We start from the raw sequence: 23,891 nt of genomic DNA, 5'->3' as shown, positions 1-23,891 counted from the left end.
GCCGTCTCTTGATGGAGCACGTCCAAGCATCGTAAGACCAGTCATCCGAGCTAATCAGTTTGAGATCAAGCCAGCTATCATTCAGATGATACAGAACACTGTCCAATTTGGGGGAAGTGCACTTGACGACCCTAATTCTCATATAGCTGACTTTCTTGAAATTTGTGATACTTTTAAGTTTAATGGCGTGTCTGATGATGCTGCTCGTTTGCGTTTATTTTCATTTTCACTGAGAGATAAAGCTAAGTCGTGGTTAAACTGTTTGCCTGTAGGGTCTATTACTACATGGGAGGATATGGAAAAGGCATTCCTGATCAAGTACTTTCCTCCGTCGAAAACTATGAAGCTTAGAGCCGACATTACTACTTTTGCTCAATATGAGCAAGAGTCACTTTACGAGGCATGGGAGCGCTACAAGGACTTGTTGAGGAGATGTCCACACCATGAGCTGCCTCTTGGGTTAGTTGTTCAAACTTTCTACTACGGTCTGCTTACTCCTAACCGTACTTTGATAGATGCTGCTGCCTGTGGTAACTTACTGAGAAAAACGGCTGAGGAAGGATATGAGTTATTGGAGGAGATGGCTGCTAGTAGCTATCATCCTCAGTCTGATAGGCAGAGACGAGGTGCTGGAGTTAATCAAGTTAATGATTTGTCGGCGGTTTCAGCACAGTTAGAGGCTTTGAATAGAAAGATTGATGGGATGAGCATGAGTGGGTCGGATATGCGTCTGCAAGAAATTTTCTGTGATAAGTGTGGGGGTGAGCATGACGTGCAGGATTGCCAAGATGACATTCCATTCTATGTGCCTGAGGGAGCACCGGTAAAACAAGTGGGATTCCAGAACCGTCCTAGAAATGACCCTTATTCGAACACATATAATCCGGGATGGAAGAATCACCCAAACTTTTCATGGGGAGGTCAAAACAACCAAAATCGCCAACAAAGAGGTCCACCATATGGGATGCACCAAGGATTCAAGCCAGAACCGCCTCGGGAGGAGAAGTCTAATTTAGAGCAAATGATAACTAAATTTATTTCTGCAACAGAGACGAGATTTCAGAACCAAGATGCATCCATAAAGGGGTTAGAGAATCAAATTGGACAATTGGCTAAGTTGATTGTTAATAGGGAGCAAGGAGCTTTGCCAAGCAACACGGAAACTAACCCAAGAGAACATGTGAAGGCTGTGGAATTGCATAGTGGAAAAGCACTCGAGTCTAATGAGGAAAAGACCAAGCACGGTGAGGATGAGGTGGAAAATCGAGGAGGTAAGTCTTTTAACTCTACATCTACACCTATTGCACAGAATAAAATTTTTATCCCTCCACCTTTTCCTACAGCAATGAAGAAAGCTAAATTAGATGCACAATTTGGTAAATTTCTTGAGATATTTAAAAAATTGCATATTAACATTCCTTTTGCTGATGCTTTATTGAATATTCCAAGTTATGCAAAATTCTTGAAAGATATCTTAGCAAATAAGCGGAAGCTAGAAGATCAAATGACAGTGAATTTGACTGAAAATTGCTCCGCTTTAGTTCAAAACAAGATGCCTCCTAAGCAAAAAGATCCAGGAAGTTTCTCTATACCTTGCATTATTGGTGACATTAATTTTCATAAAGCTCTATGTGATCTTGGTGCGAGTATTAATCTGATGCCTTTTTCTGTTTTTAGGAGACTGGGATTAGGTGAACCCAAGCCAACTAGGATGTCGTTGCAGCTGGCTGACAGATCTGTCAAGTATCCACGTGGGATTATCGAAGATGTTTTGGTGAAAGTGGATAAGTTTATTTTTCCTGCAGATTTTGTGGTACTTGACATGGAGGAAGATTTAGAGATGCCTTTAATCCTAGGGAGACCGTTTCTGGCTACAGGGAAAGCACTGATTGATGTTGAAGAGGGGAAATTGAGATTGAGAGTTGGAGAAGAAGAAATTATTTTTGATGTCTTCAATACTCTCAAGGACATAATGCACAATGATAGTTGTTTTCGTATTGATGTTTTGGATTCTCTCGTTTGTGATTTTGTGCAGGATGGATTGAAAGAACCATTGGAGGCCACTCTCACTACTGAAAAGCAGGAGGACGAGCTAGACGAGGAAAAGATGGAGATGGTAGCTCACTTGAATGCCATTCCACCTTGGAGAAAGCAAGTGAGGCTTAGACTAGAGGAATTGGGAGAGAAAAGATTTAATGCCTCAAAAGTCGAGCCTAGAGGAGCCACCTACTTTGGAGCTCAAACCACTACCTCCACATCTCAAGTACGTATATTTAGGAGAAAATAATAAATTGCCTGTTATTATTTCCTCTTCTTTGACAGATGATATGGAGAGTAAGCTCTTGGGAGTCCTTAAGGAGTATAAAGGAGCATTCATTCGCTTGGAAGGTTTCGGACATAAAAGGGATAAGTCCTTCGATCTGCATGCACAAAATTCTGATGGAAGATAAATACTCACCTCTAGCACAACCACAAAGGAGACTCAATCCAAAGATGCAAGAAGTAGTAAAAGCTGAAACAATTAAACTTCTGGATGCTGGTATTATCTATCATATCTCTGATAGTGCGTGGGTAAGTCCTGTACAATGTGTGCCTAAAAAGGGTGGGATTACTGTTATTACTAATGAAAAAAATGAGTTGATTCCCACTAGAACTGTTACAGGTTGGCGTGTGTGCATAGATTATAGGAAATTGAATGATGCAACCCGTAAAGATCACTTTCCCTTGCCATTTATCGATCAAATGATTGAACGATTAGCAGGTCATGAATTTTATTGCTTTTTAGATGGATATTCAGGATACAATCAAATCACAATTGCACCTGAGGACCAAGAGAAAACTACTTTCACTTGCCCTTATGGTACTTTTGCGTTTAGGCGTATGCCCTTTGGTTTATGCAATGCATCTGCAACATTTCAAAGATGCATGACCGCTATCTTTCATGACATGATTGAAAATTTCTTTGAAATTTTTATGGATGATTTCTCTATTTTTGGCTCCTCATTTAATGAATGTTTAGAGAATTTGAACTTGGTGTTAATTAGATGTGAAGAGAGCAATTTGGTGTTAAATTGGGAGAAGTGTCATTTTATGGTTCAAGAGGGGATTGTGTTAGGACACAAGGTATCAAAGAATGGAATTGAGGTCGACAAGGCCAAGGTGGAAGTAATCAAAAACCTACCACCACCTTCATCAATAAAAGGAGTTAGAAGTTTCCTAGGGCATGCTGGTTTTTATAGGCGTTTTATTAAAGATTTTTCTAAAATTGCTAAACCTTTATCCTCTTTGTTGATGAAAGATGTTGAATTTAATTTTGATTCTACTTGTCTGCATGCATTCGAGATACTCAAGGAAAGCTTGGTGACAGCACCTGTTCTGACTGTCCCTGATTGGGAGTTACCGTTTGAGATGATGTGCGATGCTAGTGATACAGCTGTTGGTGCGGTGCTGGGTCAAAGGAAGAACAAGGTATTTCATACCATCTACTATGCAAGTAAGACTTTAAATGATGCTCAATTGAATTACGCTACTACTGAAAAGGAATTACTTGCTATAGTATTTTCTTTCGACAAATTTCATTCATACCTTGTTCTGTCTAAAGTAACTGTGTATACAGATCATTCTTCCCTAAAATACTTGCTTGCTAAGAAAGATGCGAAACCTAGGTTAATTAGGTGGATTTTATTATTGCAAGAATTTGATCTCGAGATTCGAGATAAAAAGGGTGTGGAAAATGTAGTTGCTGATTATCTGTCTAGGCTTGAGCATGTTAGAATTAAGGGCATTGACGATGATATAGATGACTGGTTTCCTGATGAACAATTGCTTGAGGTAAATGCGTACCCTTGGTATGCCGATTTTGCAAATTTTCTTGTCACTGGCACACCTCCACCTAATTTATTATTTCACCAAAGAAAGAAATTCTTTTCAGACGTGAAATATTATTTTTGGGAGGAACCGTTTTTGTTTAATATTTGTGCAGATTCCATGATAAGAAGATGTGTGGCGGAGGAGGAAACCAATCAAATTCTGAACCATTGTCATGACCGTGAGGTAGGTGGTCACTTTGGACCCATACGGACGGCATCTAAGGTACTTGAATGTGGCTTCTATTGGCCAACTCTTTTTAAGGATGCTCGTTTGTATGTTCTCAATTGTGATAGATGCCAACGCACAGGTAATATTTCCAACCGTCATGAGATGCCTTTAAATAACATTGTTGAATGTGAAATATTTGATGTGTGGGGGATTGATTTTATGGGTCCTTTTCCTGCGTCTTTTGCAAATAAATTTATTTTGGTGGCAGTGGAGTATGTATCTAAATGGGTGGAGGCAGAGGCTTGTGCCACTAATGATGCACAAGTGGTGTTAAAATTTTTGAAGAAACATATTTTTAATCGATTTGGTGCACCACGTGCAATCATAAGTGATGGTGGCACCCATTTTTGCAACAAAATTTTTGATAAACTGTTGGGCAAATATGGTGTCACCCACAAGGTTTCCACTCCATACCATCCCCAAAGTAGTGGACAAGTTGAAGTATCCAATCGAGAAATTAAGAGGATTCTAGAGAAGACGGTTAATGTGAATAGAAAGGACTGGTCCATTCGGTTAGATGAAGCTTTGTGGGCTTATCGTACTGCTTTTAAAACACCTATAGGCACTACACCATATAGGTTGCTTTTTGGTAAATCATGTCATCTACCAGTAAAATTAGAGCATAGAGCATATTGGGCGACCAAAGCACTAAACTTTGATTTTGCTCTTGCAGGTGAAAAACGATTGCTGCAGTTGAATCAGTTAGATGAGTTTCGAGGAAAAGCTTATGATCTTGCACTATCTTACAAGGAACGCACCAAACGATCCCATGATAAACACATTATAAGAAGGGAATTCAAAGTTGGTGAAGCGGTGTTGTTATACAATTCTCGCTTACGACTCTTTCCGGGCAAGCTAAAGTCAAGGTGGTCAGGACCATTCACTATAGCCAAGGTGTTCCCATAGGGTGCAGTGGTGTTGCATGATGGCAAGGAAAGGACATTTACTGTGAATGCTCAAAGATTGAAGCACTATATCGGTGGCACAATTGAGCCACAAATTGGAGTCACCCGGCTCCATGACAGTCAGTGAGGACATAGGTGAAAAGTCGAGCTCTAGACTATAAATTGAGAACTACTTCTACTCCTTATATTGATCTTAATTATATTTTCTTTATTTATTAATCGCATCATTTGCATTTAGGTAGTTGCATGGCATTGCATTCATTTTTAGACGAGAATGTCTCGCTAGGGCGGTCAAAACTGGCCGCCCCAGCGAGCACTCGCATTGTTCAATAACATACTCGCCGAAAACTTCTCGCTAGGGCGGTCATAATTGACCGCCCCCGCGAGCGATACGGTTTTTTTTAAAAGGTTTTAAGTCGAGGACCTCTCGCTAGGGCGGTCAAAATATACCGCCCTAGCGAGTCGCGCAGATATAAAAATTCTTCATCTTCTCTTTTCTTCTCCACTTCGAACCCTACCCCTCCACCTCCAATTTTCGGCGCCCCCTTCCATCTTTTGTGCTCAAGACTTTTTATTTGGTGATTTTTCAGGGCAAAGACTCAATCTTGGCCTATACACTCCACCAGGAAGCATTTAGGCTACAATATTTTCTTCTCCGGTGGTCTTTCAAGCAACTCCGGTCATCTTCCACAGATTCCGGTGAGCATCTCCGGCGACCCTCAAAAATTTTCCGGCGTTTTGATACTTTGTGCACTCCAGTCTCGACATAGCACCCAAAAGATCTAAGGTAACTCATGGTGCTTCTAGTTCTCGATCCACTCCATCTATGTTTGTGAATGAAAAAGCTAGGGAGAGATTTGAACATGCTAGACTACATAGGAAACCAATCCCTGAGCGTGGATTTAGCTCATTTATTATCGATCAGTTTTCGGAGTCCCAAATAAAAAGACGAGGGTGGACTATCTTTGTAGCACAACCGAATGCAGCAGTGCTTCCGGTTGTGCGTGAATTTTATGCCAATGCTCCGGAGGGGAATGAGTATAAGGCATTTGTGAGGGGACATCTAGTCCCGTATGATTCCAAGACGATCAATGAAATGTTGGGTTTACCGTCGGGGGACGATTCGGTGTTTCAGGCGTGGGTGCTTAACCCGGATTATGATTTGATCATTCGCACACTCTGTTATCCGGGCACCACGTGGAAACAACCGGGGACTTATACGATCTTTCTTGAAAAAATTTTGAAAGTGGAGGAGGCATTGTGGTATGCATTCTTATCTAAGAGATTGATGCCGGTCGGCCATACGAGTGATGTGCAGCGTGAGCGGGCGGTTGTTCTTTATGCCATCTGTACTGGGATGGTGATTGATGTGGGCAAGCTCATTTTCGGACAGCTTAACATGTGTATTAATAGCAGCAATTTGGCTTTTTACTTCCCGACGATAGTGACTGAGCTGTGTGTCCGAGCGGGGGTGATATTCGCAGATGATGATGAGTGGTTACCGCCGATGAGAGCCATTGATGAGGCTCTTTATAAATCCAAGAGGGAGAAAAGACAGGCTGAGCTGCCCGAGGAGTTATTTTTCGATTATGGGAGAGCAGCTCAACCACCTCCGGCCTTAGGAAATGCACCACCACCTCCGCAGCCACGCCGCCGTGCCATGCGAGATCGCGTCGACGAATTGGGCGCTTGGGCCAATTATCAGACTCAGTACCAGGCCGTTAATCAGGCTCACATTCAGAACATCGAATACTTGGTGCAGGGGATCTCAACTCATTTGGGCATCGACACTTCCGGAAGGCCACCTACACCCGCATACCCGCCACCCTTCCATTTTCAGTACAATTATCCTATGCCCCCAGCAGCTGAAGAGGGAGTTCCACCGCCAGAGAATGAGGAGGAGGATGATTTCTGATCAGGGGAGTTTACTGTTTCCCCTTTCTTTTTATTTTGCATATTCTGTCTTTGCATTTACATTCATGAGTTTTTATGTTTTTAGTGTTTGTTTCGTTTTGTGCAATGAGGGCATTGCACAACTCTAGTATGAGGGGGGTAGATTTTTATGTTTGCTTAGTTAATTGGTTTTAAGTTCGTTGCATTTCTTTTGTTTGGTGGAGTTTCTATTACTTTGGTGGTGTCAAATTTTAGTTATGGGATTTTATTTGGTGTTGTTAGTATTGCTTGTTTTGAGTTGGTTGTTTTTAGTCCGTTATAGTATTGCATGGTTGGTGTCGTTTATGGTGAGAAGACATAGTTTATGAGCCAATGATGATGTTGAATTGATAGTATACAAAAGTATTGATTGGGTCACTTCATGAATGGTACTCTTGATTGTTAAAGCATGAATTTTGGTACAAAGTGAACTTTTTGAGCACATATGTGTGGGGACTAGAATTTTGTAGGAATAATGGTGAAATTTGAAGGTTGTGTGTGGTTAACTTGAAATGCATCATTTATGAGTTGATTTAGCATGTAAACCCGTGAAAATAAGTCACTAATTGGGACCTTGAATGAGAACATTTGATTTGCCTTGAACTTTACATTTACCCCTTTTCAATGCACTGAATTAAAATATCATACCCCTAACCAGCTGTATCCAAAGTTATATATTCTTAGCCTAGGGAGTACATGTGTGAAAATTGTGCATAAAAAAAAATAAAAAAAAGGAGATGTAAGGTGAGGGGGAGCCGAAATAAAAGGAATGAAATTCTATTCCTAGGCTAAAAGTTGGAGATGTAAGGAGACGAGGAAAGTCAGACGAAAAGTCTTGACGATTGCACAATAAAAATGATCGGTGTACTCTCAACTTTTAGCCACTTGAGCTTATTTTCCTTCTTTTCGACACCCTTATCTGCACTTAAGAATTGAATAAAGTTCAATTTATGGTTAGTGATAAATGGACACGGGGTGCATGCTAATGAAACTTGTATTGAAGTGTTAATTGAGTGACTCGCATGATTTGATGATTGATCTATTTGAAGTACGAATGACTAGACCCATCATGACACACACACACGTTCAAATTAGTGTCAAGATTTATGTGTAGATGAGAATGAGTATTCGTTTATGATTTGACTTGATTATGATTTGCATGTGGGAAAGTTCACTGAGGCATGAGCATAAAAGTTGTTAACTCACCATTGACATTTACTTGTGTTGGTTATTTCTTGTTTGAGTATTTTGTGTTTGTTGTGTTTGTTTAGAATCTCGTGCTTTAACCTATTTTGTTCGAGGGCGAGCAAAAGGTTAGTATGAGGGGGTTGATAGGACTCGTTTTTACGTCTTTTTAGTGTTGGTTTTGAGTCGCATTCATGCATCATATTAGTTTGTTTTAGTGTAATTTTGCATTTTTTAGCATTATTTAGCATGTGATTGATCTCGTGTATTTTGTGGTTATTTTGTAGGAATTGAACCAAAAAGTGGGAGAAAATTTGTCAAAATATCGAAGAGGATTCGCTAGGGCGGTCAGAAGTGACCGCCCCAGCAAGCATTTTGGTCAGGCCGAGGATTTTATGCGCAAGTGTCTCGCTCGGGCGGTGAAAAGTGACCGCCCCAGCAAAATCAGGGACATGCTCGAGGAAGTTTATGCGAGGACCTCTCGCTAGGGCGGTCAAAATATACCGCCCTAGCGAGAAGCGAGATTCGGGAAGATTTGTTTCCAACTTTTTATGGACTCTTTCCTACACCTAAACCTAATACACGAGATCAGCCTCCTTTTTGGGGGACATCATCATATTTTTTTCATCACTTTTCTTGGAGGGGAGGCTAGAGAAAGGAGATTTCGAAGACCTCGAGATTTCCACGCGTCGTGGCCGTCATCCATCGTCATCTTTAGTATTTTCGTTATTCAATATTTTATTTCTTACATTGATTGTTGGTTTTTATCATGAATTTCCGTAGCTAAACTCTAGATTTGTTGGGATTTGAGGGGATCCTACCCCGTACTCGGTGTTTAACATTCTTTCTCGACGTTTTTATTAGTGATTTGTTTATGCTATTGTTCTTTCTTGTTTCAATCGAAGCCTAGCTAACTTCCTTTGATTATTTCATGTTGTTGATGATTTCGATAGAACAATTAACAATAGGATCAAATAGTATAAACCGGATTTACAATTTTAGTAGATATACGGAATTGGGTACGTGTCGATAGTGATAGTTCACCCGGATGAAAGCTAGTGGATTCCATAGAATGTAATACAATCTTGAACTGTTAAATAATTGAGGACACTTGAGTACTGCATGTTTATGATTAGTATTAATATAGCTCGACAGAGTATATTAATTAGTCTAGGGAATTCCGTCGAATGCACGAGTAAAAGTCGAGTGTAATTATTTAAACACGAGTGGTAGGTGAACTGCTAATTCCCAACAAATTCATTTCTCAATTGATTTAATCCAAATTAATCATTGCTTTCTTGAATACGTTTTCTTTGCATTTTAATTATTTTAGTTGTTTAATTTACATTAGTTTAATCATCAACTCATTTTATCGTTGCTAAAGAAATTTTACTTGAAAATAAAAATAGTGTAACGCAGTCCTTGTGGAACGATACTCGTATTCACTTACGTTTATTATAACTTGACTATCGTGCACTTGCGATATTTAAATCGAGCTTTCATTTATAAAATAAATTTTGGGACTATTCACTGTGCAAGTTTTGCTCGACCAATATTTACAGAGGAGATATAGCAGTTGATCAGAATGATATGAAGATGTGATTGATTAGTCAGAATTGACAATATTGCCAGAAATTGCCGTTTTATGAGTTTACTGAACTCACTAGATCAGTATATGTTATTGATATTGTGAATATGATTTGATAAGTACTGTTATTCTGAGTCAGTATTTGATACAGATTATTGTGAACCGTTGAGATCATATACAGTTCAAACCGAATCAGAGTTGATTTCAAGAATTAAAGCAGTTTAGAAATGTGATCAGAATGTTCAGAACTTAATTTCGATAATCAGAGCAGAGCATCGATCAGAGTGACAGATATGTGATTTTTACTGTATGATAATGATTATCTTGTGATGTCAAATGTTTCAGAATCGTACAACAGAATTTGATATCGATAGTCAGAACCGAATACATGTAGGTATTTTCTTTAATTAACTGATTTGTTTATACCAAATAGTTCGAATTCGAAATGACAGATAGTGTCAGAAGCGCACAGAAATGGATGTAGTATTCATTCAGGTAACATGAAGTGTATGCAAATTCGAACAGACAGTTTTGATATAGACAGATTAAATCAGTTATGATAGAATTTATATTGAAATATTTGAATCGCCAATAAATGAAGATAGAAAGATGGAGATCAGAAGACTTGTTACAGAATTTGTATGTCCTTGACTAAACATGGAAAGTATATTTCGATGAATTTAGTAATAAAATTACTGTAATACTTTCCAGATTGTGATGTGATATGATTATGATTGACAGATTGTTCAATCTATATCTATTAGTTTGTACCAGATAACGTACAAACATGACCAAATGACACAGAGTGATGTCAGAGAAGTGGTCAGAATAACTAGAATGCAGAAGTAGAGTATATCAGATTGTGATTTTGCTTGAGTTTGTATTTGTGGCAGAACATACCATGAACTCATTCCTATATTATCCACCGACTGACAGATAGCCAGAGGATACTATCCAGATATTGGAAGATATCCAGGGAGCTGCAGTGCTGGATGCTAGCACTAGTTGATATGATATATTGTCGCAGTAGGAATGATATTACAGTGATATCTAAGATTGAAATTGAGAACAACAGAAATCTGACAAAGAAAATGTATCTAATTCAGAAATAGAATGAAGATAGCTCAGACCAGACAGACTTAATATGCCAACGTCGGATGGTGACGATTGGTATTCAAGGCTGAAGATTTAATATATCCTTGAATGGGATAAACAGACTTGATAACAACTGATGGTAGTAATTTGTTATGAGCTGTGGTTTGGTATATACGGATGTTGTATAGTCAGTATTGCGAGATTGACTTTGTCAGAGCTATTTTGAGAGATAGAATCCAATATCAGATTGAGATTTCAAAATAGATTCATTGAAATGAGTTTCTGATTTAAACTCTGTATATATTCTTCTGATAGATCTGAATTGATTACTTGCGAGTTCGAGGACGAACTCAGATCTAAGAGGGGGAGAAATGTAAGGCCCGAGAAATTTATCCTGTTAATCCGAAATAATTTGGCGATGATTGTTATAATCTATTGGTGATACTGGATATGATTATAGATGGAACGGATCGGACTGAGAAAGACGAAAGAAAATCAAAAAAGGTGCAACAAGAAGTTCCCGGGCACATGTATGGGCGCACATGCGCGAGGAGGACAGAACCATGCGCGCACATGCGCGACATGTATCGGCGCACATGCGGGAAAATTACAGAAGCATCGGCGCACATGCGCGAGATAAGGCGCGCATATGCGCGACCCGTCCAGAACCTTGGTCGCATATGCGCGGCTGGAGGCGCGCATATGCGCGAGTAAGGGAATGGGCGAGACAGAACATCTCGCGCATATGCGCGAGAGACATCGCGCATATGCACGAGGAGATAAATACGGAAGGTGCCGGGTAGAAAGCCAGGCGCATATGCGCGGCTTTGTGCGCGCATATGCACGCGGCATGCATCATGGAAAATCGACATTTGGTTCTCTCGTGAAACGTGTGTATATATATATATATATATATATATATATATTAATATATATATATATATATATATATATATAAGATAAGCAATATTTCCTCAGAAACAAAGGAAAGAATCGTAGGGAAAAGCTTCTGGAGAAGAGTGATAAATCCTTATGCCTTTTGTGAAAAATCCGTCCGTCTGATTTTGAATCCGACTTCAGTGCTGTGTTCATATCAACGCAGGCTGCAACTGGACGTAAGTTTTGTTACGTTTAGACATGATTTGAATTTATGATATTGTCAGAATTGATTATGAACCAGATATAGTGTTTCTGCTACAATAGACATTGTATAATTGAAGTCAGATTAAAGAATAGATTGGTTATACAATTGTTATGATTTTCGGAGTAGATTTGATTGAGATTCGATATCAGAGTTGTGATATTACTCAGATTATGAATTGTACTGATAACGATTATGAATTCTGATATTATATCTGTGATGTTGAGATTGACGGGGTTATCGAGACTGTATCGTTATGCCGTGAAAATATCAGTTGATTTAGATTAATCAGATTCAGTAATGATTTCGATTGTATCGTGATATCGTTGGTATGAATTAGATTGTACCTTGTTCAGATATGAATCAGATTATATACTGATTTGAGTATTGATCAGAACAGATATTGAATTGAGTTATTTACTGATATTGTAACTATACGATTGTCATTGCCAGACTGGGTATGGACAGATCAGAATACAAGACTTCGTCTTCGTCAGACCGGGAAGACAAAGGTATAAATAAATGTTGATTCGGGATTGCACAACTCGAGTTAGGTTTGACTTGAGTTTCCCTAAATCACATGCTTTATGTTATTGCATTGATATTTGCAAATTATCAGACTGATATGTTTTGTCTATTGAATGATAGCAGAGCCAGAGTGTGAGTCTAGGACAGATCAGCCTAGCTAGGGCAGAACCGAGTAACCACGAAGACTCTAGAATTACGGTGTATCGATGAGCTTAGATGTAGATCGACTTCTATTGTAGACACTCGATACAGCATGCCGAAGTTTAAATTAGATCGGGATCCCTAGATTATAAATAAGTTGAGATAAGATAACGAGTCATTGATTTAAATACAGATTGGTATTAATTCATGTAGTCAGATGAGATACATGTTTTAATGTTTGTTTATGCTCTTATATATGTTTTATATGATTGCATGCTTACATTGTTTATACTGGGATATTTATATCTCACCGGAGTTATCCGGCTGTTGTCTTGTTTTGTATGTGTGCATGACAACAGGTGGGACAAGATCGGGGTCAAGAAGATGATGAGAGAAGACGAGTTTAGAGTAGGTGATTCCGGACTTATTGTAGATTTGGTTTAATACTTGAAAATTAGTAATTGAACCTTAAACTAGTTTGAATAATTGTTGTACATCATTGTACTTATATACTGAAATGTATAATAGCATGATTCCGTTACCTTCCGCACTTGCATTTTCAATAGAAAAAAATTTAGACCCTGTTTATTTTAATTGATAATTAAATCCCAAAGACGATTAAGAAGATGATTAGCGTCCGGGTCCCCACAAATACGCTCCCTGACTTTGATGAACATTTTGGCTACATCCCTGACTTTGATGAAGTCGAACCTGGCCACGAGGATGAAGAAGCCATTGAACTCCCCAACAAAGATGTAGGGACGACATCGTCTACTCGAGCAAGCAACACAATCTCAACGAGCACGACGACAGCCCGTGCAAAGCTAAGCAAAGTTTGGGATCACTTTGATATTGAACAACAAGGTACGAATAACTCTTTTGCCGTTTGTAAAATTTGCAAAACGAGTATCCTTACAAAACGGGTAGTGGTTCCGGTGGTACTGGTACTTTGAAAAAACATTTAGTTAAGGTACATAAACTTGACCCTGATACTCTACAACCATTCGGTAGGGAACCAATACAACAACAAATTAATCCTTTTAGTGGTAAAGCTTTTACAATTACAAAAGAAATTTCTCGGAAAGTCATCGTAAAGTTTGTTACCAAATGTTGTCAACCTTTTATAATAACTGAACAAGAAGGTTTTGTTAAATTTACTAGTACTATTCAACCTGATTTTCACAATATTTCTAGGCACACACTTAAGAAATATTGATTTGATATTTACAAAGAATATAAAGAAATACTAAAATCGCATCTTTCAAATATTTCTTGTAGGGTTAGTTTGACAACTGATATTTGGACTAATTTAAAATATGAATCATATCTTGTTGTTACATGTCATTGGATTGACGAAACTTGGACAATACAAAAAAGAATTTTAGCGCTAGATCATTTAGAATCGTCTCACAACGCATACACTATAGTTAGATATGTTTTAAATGTTGCTAAGATTTATGGCATACAAAATAAAATAATGTCGATAACTTTAGATAATGCGAGTGCCAATACTCTTGCAATTAAATATCTTAAAGATTCGCTAAAACCAATTTTAGAAGGTAATTTGCTTCATGTTAGATATGTGTGTCATATTATCAACTTATGTGTTAAATGTGCATGTGATGAACAAATGTCCACTGTAATAGAAAAATTCAAATTATGTGGGAAATTATTACGTGAAAGAAGATATGGGCGTGACTGGAAAATACTAGTCGAATCAACCGGAATTAAATTTAAAAAATTTCCTCTTCTAATTGAAACTAGATGGAATTCTTTATATCACTTGCTTCATACTTTATTACGTTTTCAAGATTTAGTTACTCCGTATTATAATAATATTACAACACAAGCTTTAATGCTAACAGACGATGATTGAAATATTTTGAGTAAATGTGTTTCTTTGTTAGAAATTTTTAAAGAAGCAACCGAAAAATTTTCTGGCATTAACTACCATACTTCAACCATGTTTCTACCTTTGCTTTTCAATATGTTTTATAAATTTATTGAATATCGCGATGATTCTGTTATACGTGATTTTGTTTCAAATATGGAAAACAAATTTTTAAAATATTGAGAAACTATCCCAGTTGTGCATGGTTTAGCAACATTACTTGATCCTACTCAAAATCAAGGAGGATTAGACGTGTTTTTTGAATATTATGCTAAATTTCTTGGGAAGAATGTTGACGATCAAAAGAAGTCAATCATGCATTTTCTCCAAGAATTGTTTGATTTGTATGATAGTGAACAATGTGATGAACCGAGTGCGCAGCCGGAGGAAATGCCGACATATAAGAGCAAAAGTGGAGCACTGAACTTCTTTCAAAGTTTGAAACGACAAAAAGTTCAAAGGAAAATCGGTGACAACAACCAATTACAATGAGATCCAAATTTATTTAAGTCAATATATTGAGACTACGGATAATTTCGATGTTCTTGATTGGTGGAAAGTAAATTCTAAACTTTATCCAGTGTTATCTGCAATTGCAAGAGATGTCATACCCATTCAAAGTTCAAGTGTTGCTTCCGAATCAGCATTTTCAGTATGTGGAAGGATTATTGGTGACCAAAGAACTAATTTAAAGCCAGAAACACTTTCCATGCTAACGTGCCTACAAGATTGGTTTGCAGCAGAAAAAAAGAATAGGACCTCTAGCGCGATCGATGAATTCCAAAGATCAAGTTCCGACGAAGATCCAGAATATTCCAAATATATTTTAATAAATCGTGATAAATTTTAGATGTTCAATTGTAAAAATAAATGTTTAAGTTATTCTGTTAAATTTTTTTTATGTAATCACAATTATTTGCAATCAAAATACTAAATAAAAAATTGTCCATTAATATTACTAATTTTAATTATGTAATAAAATATAATAAATTAGAATTCGGAACCGGTTTAAACCAAACGGAACCAGTTTATTGGAATCCGAACCGGTCTTGGTTTGGATTGGTTCCAAGTTTTTCTACTTGGAACCGGAACCGGTTCGGAACTGATTCCTAACCGGTTCCGAACTCACCGGACCCAGAACCGGTAGGAACCGATCCGAAACCGGTCCAGTGAAACCTATAAAGATGCCTAACTCAACCAAATGAAGCTCGTTCACGGTCTCCTTCTTATTCTTTCTAAAATAATAATAGAAATAAATATTAATTTTATAATTTATATTATTTTATAAAATAGAAAGTCTAAGCATGCACCTGTCTGTCAAAAGTCCCATCCAACAAAAAGTGCAAAGACCAGTGGGGTACTTTACCCTGCAAACACAACGTGAGATGTGGGAAGATGAGCATCAGCAATATTATTATTGTATTTTAAAAAAAACATTAATTTCAAAAACACATTGCAACATCATCATCATCTTAGTAAATCATAAATGTGGTCCATTTTCATATGTTAAAAAAAAGAAACATCGTCCATTTTCAAACTTTTTGCAATATGTTGTTTCAGTGCGATCCAGAGAGATCACAGCTCCACTGTTCTTCTTTCTTTTGGGGTATTTTTTCTTTTTTCCCTTTGCCCTTCTTTGACACCATTTTTACTGCAGATTCTGCTACAAGAAACGTGGAGAACTTCGGATATTAACTTCTGTAAATGAAAACCAAAAATCTGCGAGGAGAACACGACCCACAGCGTTGTGTGTGGATGTGTGTGTCGAGAGATTATACAGGGTCGTTTTCGTGAATCTCTAATTCTCATGATGAATGCGACTCTTCGTCTTGGATGCACTGTTCATACCTTTCTTTTATGACAGACCCTACTTTTTAAAAAATAAAAAACTAATACCCGTTATTATGCTTATATTTGTTCATTAAAAGCAGATAATATATGGATAACCTTGATATTTTTTTAGCTTATCCTTTCTTTCTTTATAACCTTGATATTTTATAGCTTATCCTTACTTTTTTTTTTGTCGATTTCGATTGGGAGGAATGCGATTTCGCAGCATGATGTTGGAACATCACTGAAACTCATGGAGGGTTGGGGTTTGACTAGTAATTACTTGATTAATCTGGGTTTTTGTAATTGTTGTGTCAGCTTCTTGATTTGCCAGCTTTATTGGGTGGATTTTACACACACACACACACACATATATATATATATATATATATTTAAAAAAACCTTCATTTTGGATCACTAATTGATATTTTTTTTTTAATGTTAATTCCCTTCGGCAAATTCTTCTCCTGTTTTCTTTTTCTTTAATGATAAAAATGATGGTTTTATGTTGTACATTATAATGATTTTTTTCCACCATTTTTTCTCCATGCTCTTGCTGATTGTGTCTTATTATAAAGATTGCTGGTGCTCTTGCTGATTGTGTCTTATTATAAAGATTGCTGGGGTATGAATCTTGTTCTTTTTTGTTAAGATCATCCGATTCATTTAAGCTAGGGTTCGTGAAAAAACCGATTACCCTCATCGAGATGTTGGATTGAAAAGGTGAGTGAATTTAATTTTATTTTCGATTTCATCTCTATGATTTTTCAAGATTTTCAGCGGTTTGTTTTGTCAGAAAAGGTGACAAATTGAGGTATTCCTTGAATATATTTTCCTAAATTTTTTCTTCAACCAAGTACATCTTGGTTTAGTGCTATAGTCGAGCGATATACTTTTATTTTAATATCATTATATCACGATGAACCTTAATTTTTTTGAAAGTTACATATATCTTGATGATCTTAGGGCTAACAATAATCCTACATCTTGGTACTTTTTCTTCATGGAGCCGGAGACCCTAGTCCCAATCCTACCGTGTGGTGCAGATGATTTACAAGTCATAGGCACATTTCGACACTTTTCTTGAGCATACTGACTCTCTTTAACTCAAAGTTTTTTTGATTCCATTTTTTTTTTCTGAGGTTCGACTTTTCAAAAAAATTCGAAGTGTGTTATATTTGCCAAAAATGGTAATACCATGTGTTACCTTTTATTCTGAATGTTCTTACATTAACCTTTAATGGCGAAATTTTATGTAGTGCTTATATCCAATCTTACCTATAAATAATACATTTTATACTTGATAAGTTTTATTTTACAAAGATAGTGGCTAATTTCAATGAAAAATTTATTAGTAGTGATGAAAATTATTTGTGGTTTGTACCTTTTTTTCTTAATTTTTTTTAGCTTCAAAATGGATTTGATTTTATTGTCAAGGATTATTTTTGGTAGTTACCATCTTAAAAATGTTGTTGGATGTTTATTTGATTTCATGGTGTATGTGGTACTTGTTAAATGATCGATCATACATGTTATATAATTGTACTTTACCATTGGTAAAAACTGGTTGGCCACATCTAGTTGCTTGATTTATTTTGGAGAGTTTCGCTATTCGGGATCTTGAAATTAAATGACAAGATTGCTAATATCATCTTGGCCTTTGAATGAGACGATTGCTTATTTTTCGAAATCTTGGCTTGAGCGATTGCGAGCAGTGGAAGACTTGCAACTGCACATTGGAGTAGCGATTGCGAGCAGTGGAAGACTTGCAACTGCACATTGGAGTAGCTCGAAATTTCTCTTGCCGGAGAGGAGTATTTATATTGGTTTATCTTTAGATAGAGTATCAAATTGTGAGGTTTCTTAAGCATGGTATGACGGCTATGCTAGTTGAAAGCGTCGTGCCGTAGCACTTGGAGGGATGATGCTGGACTGAGAAATGGCGTAAGAGAGCTTCCTTCAGCCCACTCATGGGCGAAATCCAGGGCTGAACTAGCTGCCGACTCATTCATTTAAACACTCGGTAGAAACCTTGGAAGTTTGATGCTACTGTGATTGAGTGAATGATGCGGGAGATAGTTTCACGCCACTCTACTTCCATGCTTGGACTGAAGGGAGCTCCTTTGCTATTTACTTCATTCCCTTTCTCCGCCAAGGGTTCCGGCTCGTCTCTGAAACGGGGTGCTCGATCCAGAGGAGACATCTTTATCAATTATCGTTATGTTATTGGAAAAAGAATTACATCTGGGGTGAATTATGGATTCATTATATTGAAGTAGTAATTCTCATTTAATTTTGTTGTGGCAAAACTTTGAGATGGCATCACAAGACATATATTCGTCCGGAACGCCTCGATTCTCTGCTGCACTCATTCGATCACCCAAGTTGTGTATCTTATAATCGACACACTTTTGTACCAATCATATCTCACATGTCTGGTACTTTTCTATCTTGTTTACAAATGATAAGCAAGTTGCATCTGTTGCATCGATACCATATCATCTTTCTGTATAGACAGTTAGTGCTGAAGCTACGCGGCGTTGTCAGTGGCGATCCTAGAGGGAGTTCATTGTTTCTGGAGGAAGAAACATTTTGTGGAATGTCACTTGTTCGGGCTGCTATTACGAAACCTAGTATTCTTGGTCAGTTCATGCAACTTTGTGGTACTATTTCTGTTATTGGTTTAACTTCTGCTTCTTCTGTCCCTTTTTTGAAAGCGTGGTTGCCATATTAAGAAATCAAACCTATGGGATTAATGCAGATATTTCCTACAATGGATGGAGGGAACAGTCCTTTTTGTGCCCTGTTTTTGGATATGTGCTATTTTTCTAAACTTTTCATGCTACTTTATTTGTACTTGAAATCCTGCTATCGGATAATTCAATTGACATGGGTTGCATTTGATTTGTGTAGGGTGGTCCATGACCTCTTGGTGTCTGTTTATATGCATTTCAAAACTTGGGATTGGCCGCCAGTTAAAACAAAACTCTCAATCCCATTGTAATAATAATAATTAAAAAAAACCTTGGATTTTATAACAAAACTATCATGACATTTTTTAGCGATCCATGCAGGGTTTGATAAAAGTTTTGGTTTTTTCGGATTCCTCCATTTGCCGTCATTGTAATGAACTTAGCAACGAAGAATCGTGGGTCTGATGGTATCATCATCTATCCTTGTTTCAGTAAATTTCATTTCATTATGACATGTTAGCCGCAATACAAATTCGGTGGCTCATTGTCTTGCACATCATACACTCTCTCGTCCTTCTCCATCGTCTTGGGTTCGAATGTGTTTTTCCTCTTGGATCATGGATGTAGCTCTTGGTTACATTTAATGTTAATGTGATATCTTGTTTAATAATAATAATAAACCTTGGTGGTGGGGGAGATATATATATGCATTATAAGTGCGATGATTTAGCTATTCAAAGAGTGTTTATCAAGTGATATACATCTGGTGCAGATAACGGATTTTGTTATTTAATTATATTTTATTTCACTTTTAATTATAATTCAATAGTATGTATCAAACAGATGACGGATTTTATTATTTAATTATATTTTATTTCACTTTTAATTATAATTCAAAATTTCACTTTTAATTATAATTCAATAGTATGTATCAAATAAATGAAGCATTCATGTTTTGTAAAATTTATTTTCTCCAAAAATAATAGAGTTAACGTACTAATTAAGTCTCTTTAAATTAATTCTCAAGTTTCCCCCTTGAAATTCTAAAAATAAAATCAAATGTTGCACAAAAATTTAGAGTTCTTGTCTTTAGGGTTTTGTTATTAGAAGGATGCAAAATTCATCTTCCTTAAGATGGTCCCCCACATAATATATATATATATATATATATATATATATATATATATATATATATATATATATATATATATATATATATAAATATATATATATATATATACACAGAACTGACGTACCATACTATACTATATTTTTAGTTCAATTAAAAAATGCCAACAAGTTTCTTTGTTTAGAGAAAATATTTTAAAGCATAAAATCATCAAACATTTTACCAACCTAAAAATATTATTGGAAAAGTATAACACATATTATAACCTCTCAAAAATCTCTCATAACATAAATAATAGTCGTAAAAATATCTTTAACATAATTTAAAATAATGAATTATAACTAGTGCTGTAATGTCCGGAAATTTAATCCTGTTAATCCGTAATTATTGATTTATAATTTGATATGATTACGAAAGGATTAATCGGGACACGAAATACAAGTACGTGTGAAAAGTGTGTGTAAGTGTAAGGAGGCAGCACGCACATGCGCGCACATGCGCGCATCGAACAGTGGGCTTCGCGCATATGCGCGGGTGATTGCGCGCATATGCGCGAAGGGGACAGTAGCCCCCCTAAATTTCGATTGGCCCCGCGCATATGCGCCGATAGCGTGCGCGCATATGCGCGAGGCGAAGTTGTGTTGCACGCGCAGAGACATGGTCTCGCGCATATGCGCGGCAACAATGCGTGCATATGCGCGAGAGGCTTCACACGAATTCTCAAGGCGACACGTAGCTAGTTGCATGCAATATATATATACCATCGTTTCCTCAGAATCAAAAAGGCAAAGAAAAAGAATTGGAGAGGAAACGTTGTTCTTGATTTTAGAATTCAATCGTGCGATCAATCAGTCCGTCTGAATTATAATCCGACTTCGGTACTGTTATCCTATCGACGTAGGCCACACTTTGACGTAAGTTTTGCTACGTTTTGACATGCTTTGAAAGTATGCTATGGTCAGAATTTAATAGGATTCAAATATGATGTTCTTGATAGGTTAGACATCGTAGAATCTAAGTCAGATTAAGAAATAGACTGATTATGGAATTGTTATGAATTTCTGATTATAATCGGTTGATACCGGACAGATTTGAATTGTGGCGGGATTACAGATTGTATTGGATATGAGTTATAGATTGTAACTGTTATCTGGTGAATTGGTATTGACGGCAATATTAAAATTGTACCGTTATACCGTTGATTGTGAATTAAATCCAGATTGATCAGATTGTTATGGAATTGAACGGTATATTGACATGAGATTATTGATATTGTCATTACCAGACAGGCTGTGAGTTCAGGACATCGACTGAGCCAGAAACCGACGAAAGAAAGGTATAAGTCAATGTGGTATTGGGAGATCGACTTGAGTCGGATTAGACTTGAGTTTCCCTAAATCACATACTTTACTTTATTGCGTTGATATTTGCATTGATTTGGCTGATGTACTTGTTCTCTTGACTATAGATAGCAGGTATCAGATGAGTTATCTTGTGACAGAAGTTCCTGATAGTGGTGGAATCGCCACGGGAACATTGCACGATGTCTCAAGATAATGATATTAGCGATAGAGCTACAGTCCATGACGGATAGGTCAGGACTCCAGATGTTTGGTTATATCGAGTAATAGGAATTGGAATTCTTCTATTACGGAATTCGATATAGGAACACCGGATATGGTTATATCGAGTAATAGGAACAGAGTTCATTCTATTACGGAATTCGATATAGGAACACCACATTTGGAAACCGGGATCCCTAGACTAGGATTGAGTCTAGTCTGAATTGTAGAATTGTAATGATGTTTCAGATTTGGATACATATTACTGTTACCTGATTACATGCTTTATATTTGTTTATATGATTGCATGTTTCGTTGATTTATACTGGGATTTATTCTCACCGGAGTTATCCGGCTGTTGTCTTGTCTGTATGTGTACATGACAACAGGTGGACAGGATCAGGGTCCAGGAGATGAGGAGAGATCGTGATTAGAGTGGAGGCTCCGGACTTGGATTAGAGATAGGGTTGAACACTTGACATTAGTTGTTAAACCTTAGTTTATTTTGAATGCATGCAGTACAGGACTTGTATTGTATTTTATACTGATATGTATATGAGTTTGATGTCACTACGTTCCGCATTTAAAAAAAAATAATTTAGACCCTGTTTGAATTGATTAATTAGTCCCAATTATGATAAAGAACTTGATTAGCGTCCGGGTCCCCACAACAGGTGGTATCAGAGCGATAGATCCTTGAGATTGAGATAGGAGCTAGTGAGCGGGGTATAATGTGTTTTCTTTCCTGCTTTTGATTGCTAGCATGATTTACTGCTTTATAATGCATGTTTATCTGTTTATCTGACTTGATTTGATAACATGTGTTATTGAGAACAAATCAGAGCCGATTCTGGATCAGCAGTAAGATGATCGGAGGAGGACTGAAATAGAACTTTGGTTTGGGATTGCTAATCCTTTTGATTTCAGATATGCCTCCGAGAAGACTGCCAGAACAGGGGAGTACATCGAATCCTCCCATGGATGTGACACCTACAGCAATGGAGAAATTGCTGAAAAGGTTTCAGTCATTTCATCCACCGACTTTGAAAGGTACGGAGAACTCTGTGGAATGTGAGAGTTGGTTGGACGATATTGAATCGATGTTTGAATCATTGGAATATACGGAGGAAAAGAGGGTGAAACTGATAGGACACCAGTTGCATGACGTTGCTAAACACTGGTGGAACACGACGAAACGGGCTTTGGAACTACGAGGTACGGCCATTACCTGGAATGTGTTTAAGACTGAATTTTATCTACGATTCTTTCCAGTATCTTATAGGAAGGATAAGGGAGCCGAGTTTGCAAACTTGAAACAAGGCCAGTTAAACATTGAGGACTACGTGGCCAAGTTCTCTACTCTGCTTCATTTTGCTCCCCATGTGGCTGGAAGTGATGAGGCCGTTGCTGATCAATTTATAAATGGCCTAAACCCGGAAATTTTTACCCTGGTGAACACTGGGAGGCCAAGCAACTTCACCGATGCGTTGAACCGAGCTAAGGGAGCCGAAGCCGGTTTGATGAGACAGAGAGAGGCTTTGTTTGTGCCTTCAGCCCCGAGTTCACAGATGCCTCCACCATTTGCTCGATTTGAGAGCGGCAGTGGAAGTGGGAAGAAAGACTTCCTGAAAGCTAAAGGGAAGAAATTCAAGAAAGCTGGAACTAGCTCGTCCAGCTCGAGTGGCTCTAGACAGACCGGTCAGGGCCAGAGCTATACAGGACCGTACTGTGGTACTTGTGGAGGGAGGCATTCCACAGATCAGTGCCGAGGAGTGGTTGGCAGCTGCCGTATTTGTGGACAGCAAGGACACTTTGCTCGAGTGTGTCCCAAGAGGAGTGCCCAGGGATCGCAGGCAGCTGAGTCATCGGGATCAGTGGCTCAGGCAGGTAGACGACCATCTGCCGTTCATACTTTTCAGTCAGCACCGCCTACTCAGTCACAGCAGAGGCCAGGAGTGGGCCAGACCGCGAGCCAGCCTCCTAGACAGCAGGCCCGATTGTTTGCTTTGACCGAGGAGCAGGCACAGGATGCACCTGATGATGTTGTGGCAGGTAACTGTTTTATTTCTGGTTATCCTGCATATGTATTGATTGATACGGGTGCATCGCATACTTTTATTTCTGAGAGGTTTGCATTGAGTCGTGCATTACCAATTGAGTCATTGTCTGCGGT

At 37.8% G+C, this 23,891-nt stretch overlaps 1 long non-coding RNA gene and 1 other non-coding gene across 2 annotated transcripts; one reads left to right on the top strand and one right to left on the bottom strand.

Moving 5' to 3' along the window:
* Positions 1-343: 343 nt before the first annotated feature.
* LOC140806443 (small nucleolar RNA R71) lies at positions 344-450 on the bottom strand. The gene has a single exon (XR_012112517.1). It is a non-coding gene; the product is annotated as a small nucleolar RNA R71 (small nucleolar RNA).
* Positions 451-16,005: 15,555 nt separating this feature from the next.
* LOC140805358 (uncharacterized) lies at positions 16,006-19,233 on the top strand. The gene is made up of 2 exons (XR_012112306.1): positions 16,006-16,110; positions 16,951-19,233. It is a non-coding gene; the product is annotated as an uncharacterized lncRNA (long non-coding RNA).
* Positions 19,234-23,891: the final 4,658 nt, after the last annotated feature.

Source organism: Primulina eburnea, chromosome 11, assembly GCF_022965805.1.
Source record: "Primulina eburnea isolate SZY01 chromosome 11, ASM2296580v1, whole genome shotgun sequence".
In the NCBI taxonomy this organism is placed as follows: Eukaryota; Viridiplantae; Streptophyta; class Magnoliopsida; order Lamiales; family Gesneriaceae; genus Primulina; species Primulina eburnea.
The sequence above is the reverse complement of the archived record's forward strand: the minus strand, read 5'-3'. Positions and strand labels throughout refer to the sequence as shown.